General features: G+C 35.0%; 1 non-coding gene across 1 annotated transcript; it reads right to left on the reverse strand.

Moving 5' to 3' along the window:
* Window positions 1-4,266: 4,266 nt before the first annotated feature.
* LOC112731830 (small nucleolar RNA R71) lies at window positions 4,267-4,374 on the reverse strand. The gene has a single exon (XR_003167587.1). It is a non-coding gene; the product is annotated as a small nucleolar RNA R71 (small nucleolar RNA).
* Between the last annotated feature and the right edge of the window lie 344 nt (window positions 4,375-4,718).

The following is a 4,718-nucleotide window of genomic DNA, read 5'->3' on the forward strand; positions in this document are numbered from 1 at the left end:
GATTTTCTTTGATTTCAGGTATTTTCTAGTTGAAATTGAGGGACCTGAGCAAAAATCAGATTCAGAGGTTGAAGAAGGACTGCAGATGCTGTTGGATTCTGACCTCCGTGCACTCAAAGTGGATTTTCTGGAGCTGCAGAACTCCAAATGGCGCGCTTCCAATTGCGTTGGAAAGTAGACATCTAGGGCTTTCGAGCAATATATAATACTTTATACTTTACACGAGCTTAGATGACGCAAACTGGCATTGAACGCCAGTTTCATGTTGCAGTCTGGCGTTCAGCGCCAGAAACAAGTTGCAAAGTGGAGTTCAACGCCAGAAACTCGTTACAAACTGGCTTTCAACTCCAAGAATGACCTCTACACGTGTAAAGCTCAATGCTCAGCCCAAGCACACACCAAGTGGGCCCCGGAAGTGGATTTCTGCATCATTTACTCATTTCTGTAAACCCTAGTAACTAGTTTAGTATAAATAGGACTTTTTACTATCTTTGTAGAGGATCTTTGATTAGTTTTATGATATCTTAGACCTTTAGGGGGGCTGGCTATTCGGCCATGCCTGAACCTTCATCACTTATGTATTTTCAACGGTAGAGTTTCTACACACCATAGATTAAGGTGTGGAGCTCTGCTGTTCCTCATGAATTAATACAAAGTACTACTATTTTTCTATTCAATTCAACTTATTTCACTTCTAAGATATTCATTCACACTTCAACATGAATGTGATGATCGTGACACTCATCATCATTCCCTATGAACGTGTGCCTGACAACCACTTTTGTTCTACCTTCGATTGAATGAGTATCTCTTGGATTTCTTAATCAGAATCTTCGTGGTATAATTCAGAACCCATGGATGGCCATTCTTGAGTTCTGGAAAGTCTAAACCTTGTCTGTGGTATTCCGAGTAGGATCCAGGAAGGGATGGCTGTGACGAGCTTCAAATTCGTGAGTGCTGGGCGCACTGACAGCGCATCGGACCATTTTCACAGAGAGGACGGGATGTAGCCACTGACAACGGTGATGCCCAATATACAGCTTGCCATAGAAAGGAGTAAGACTGATTGGATGAAGACAGCAGGAAAGCAGAGGTTCAGGAGGAACGAAAGCATCTCTGTACACTTATCTGAAGTTCTCACCAATGAATTACATAAGTACCTCTATCTTTATTTTACGTTTTGTTTATCTTTTAATTATTAAATCACCATAACTATTTAAATCCGCCTGACTGAGATTTACAAGGTGACCATAGCTTGCTTCAAGCTAACAATCTTCGCGGGATCGACCCTTACTCACGTAAGGTTTATTACTTGGACGACCCAGTGCACTTGCTGGTCAGTTGTACAAAGTTGTGAAATAAAATTAAGAATATGAACGTGCGTATGAAGTTTTCAGCACCATTACCAAGGAAGTAAAGATCACGATTTCGCACACCACAGAGGTTCAGGAGGAATAAGCATCTTCATACGCTTATCTGAAACTCTCACCAACGAATTACATAAGTATCTCTATCTTTAATTTATGTTTTATTTATATTTTAATTATATTTTAATTATCAAATATCCATAACCATATGAATCTGCCTGACTGAGATTTGCAAGATGACCATAGCTTGCTTCAAGCCGACAATCTCCGTGGGATCGACCCTTACTCATGTAAGGTTTATTACTTGGACGACCCAGTGCACTTGCTAGTTAGTTGTGCGAAGTTGTGACAAAGAACTAAGATTATGAACGTGCGTATTAAGTTTCTAGCGCCGTTACCAAGGAATGAACCGTCACGATTTCCACGCACCAAGTTTTTGGTGCCGTTGCCGGGGATTGTTCGAGTTTGGACAACTGACGGTTCGTCTTGTTGCTCAGATTAGGTAATTTTATTTTATTTTTAAGCTTGTTATTCTTTTAATTTTCGAAAAAAAATTTAATAAATATTTTCAAAAATATATTTTTTATTCAGAATTTTTAATAATGAATTCTAGTGTTTCATGATGATTTGTTGAATCCTGGCTGGCTGTAAGCCATGTCTGATCTTTTGGACCGGGGTTTCAACTTATCATCACAAGAGCTTGTTGATCTTCACCCATTTGGCAATTACACACATAGTTGTTGAATACATGGGAAGTAGGCAATATCTGCTGAAGCTTGGCTGGCCATTGGCCATGTCTAGTGTTTTGGACCGGAGCTTTCACTAAAAGCTTGGCTGGCTAGTAAGCCATGTCTAATTCCTGGACCAGAGCTTTAGACTAACATTGCAAGATTCCTGGAATTCTTATTAAAAATTCTGAAATCCTTATTTTTCTTTTTTCCAAATAATTTTCGAAAAAAAAAACCAAAAAAAATTAATAAAACCATAAAATCAAAAATATTTTTGTGTTTCTTGTTTGAGTATGGAGTCAATTTTTAATTTTGGTGTCAATTGCATGTTTTTCTTTCTTGCATTTTTCGAAAACTCATGCATGGTGTTCTTCATGACCTTCAAGTTGTTCTTGGTAAGTCTTCTTGTTTGATCTTTAAAATTTCTTGTTTGGTGTTTGTTCTTGTTTTTCATATGCATTCTTGAATTATTAGTGTCTAAAGTTTGAAAATTTCTAAGTTTGGTGTCTTGCATGTTTTTCTTTTCTTAAAAATTTTCAAAAATATGTTCTTGATGTTCATCTTGACATTCGAAGTGTTCTTGGTGTTCATCTTAACATTCATAGTGTTCTTGCATGCATCATTTGTTTTGATCCAAAATTCTCATGCATTGAGTCTTTTTGGTGTTTTTCTCTCTCATCATTAAAAATTCAAAAATCAAAAAAATATCTTTCCCTTTTTCACTCATAAATTTTCAAAAATTTGAGTTGACTTTTTCAAAAGTTTTTAAAATTTAGTTGTTTCTTATGAGTCAAATCAAATTTTCAATTTAAAAATTCTATCTTTTTCAAATCTTTTTCAAAAATCAAATCTTTTTCATTTTTTCTTTCATAATTTCGAAATTTTCAAATTGATTTTCAAAATCTTTTTTTTATTTTTATTTCATATTTTCGAAATTAATGCTAACAATTAATGTGATTGATTCCAAATTTTTAAGTTTGTTACTTGCCTAGTAAGAAAGGTTCAATCTTTAAACTCTAGACTCATATCTTTTTAGTTTCTTGTTAGTCAAGTAATCAACTTTAATTTCAAAATCAAATCTTTTTAATTTTCTTTTTCAATTTAAGTTTCAATCACATATTTTTCAAAATTTAAATTCAAAATCTTTTCTATTTTCTTATCTCTACAAAATTTGATTTTCAAATCTTTTTCAATTAACCACTTAACTTTTTGTTTGATTCTTATCTTTTTCAAAACTGCCTAACTAACTCTCTCTCTCTAATTTTCGAAAATCCCTTCCCTCTTTTTCAAAATTCCTTTTTAAATTAACTAATTGTTTTAAATTAAATTTAATTTGATTTAATTTTCCTTTCTTAATTTTTGAACTTTAATTTTTATTTTTATTTTAAATTCAATTTAAAAAACAAAAATACTTTGATTTTAATTTATTTAATTTTTGAATTTCTCTTCTCATCTCTTTCTAATTATTTATTCATCTACTAACACCCCTCTTTCACCCAAGAATTCGAACTCATTCCTCTCCCTTGTGTTTGGATTCTTATCTTTTCCTTCCTCCATTATTCTCTTCTTATACTTACATAAGGAATCTCTATACTGTGACATAGAGGATTCCTCTTCTTTTCTGTTTTCTTCTTTTTCATATGAGCAGGAACAATGATAAGAACATTCTTGTTGAAGCTGACCCTGAACCTGAAAGGACTCTGAAGAGGAAGCTAAGGAAAGCTAAAGCACAACTCTCTGGAGAAAATCTGACAGAAATTTTCGAAAAAGAAGGAGACATGGCCGAAAATAATAACAATGCAAGGAAGATGCTTGGTGACTTTACTGCACCTAATTCCAATTTACATGGAAGAAGCATCTCAATCCCTGCCATTGGAGCAAACAATTTTGAGCTGAAACCTCAATTAGTTTTTTTGATGCGACAGAATTGTAAGTTTTATGGACTTCCATCCGAAGATCCCTTTCAGTTCTTAACTGAATTCTTACAGATCTGTGATACTGTTAAGACCAATGGGGTAGATCCCGAGGTCTACAGGCTTATGCTTTTCCCATTTGCTGTAAGAGACAGAGCTAGAATATGGTTGGACTCTCAACCTAAAGACAGCCTGAACTCTTGGGATAAGCTCGTCACGGCTTTCTTAGCCAAGTTCTTTCCTCCTCAAAAGCTTAGCAAGCTTAGAGTGGATGTTTAAACCTTCAGACAGAAGGAAGGTGAATCCCTCTATGAAGCTTGGGAGAGATACAAGGAACTAACAAAAAAGTATCCTTCTGACATGCTTTCAGAATGGACCATCCTGGATATATTCTATGATGGTCTGTCTGAATTATCAAAAATGTCATTGGACCATTCTGCAGGTGGATCCATTCACCTAAAGAAAACGCCTACAAAAGCTCAAGAACTCATTGACATGGTTGCTAATAACCAGTTCATGTACACTTCTGAAAGGAATCCCGTGAGTAATAGGACGCCTCAGAGGAAGGGAATTCTTGAAATTGATACTCTGACTGCCATATTGGCTCAGAATAAAATATTGACTCAACAAGTCAATATGATCTCTCAGAGTCTGAATGGATTGAAGGAATCATCCAACAGTACTAAAGAGGCATCTTCTGAAGAAGAAGC

This window comes from Arachis hypogaea, chromosome 12 (assembly GCF_003086295.3).
Source record: "Arachis hypogaea cultivar Tifrunner chromosome 12, arahy.Tifrunner.gnm2.J5K5, whole genome shotgun sequence".
NCBI classification, from domain to species: Eukaryota; Viridiplantae; Streptophyta; class Magnoliopsida; order Fabales; family Fabaceae; genus Arachis; species Arachis hypogaea.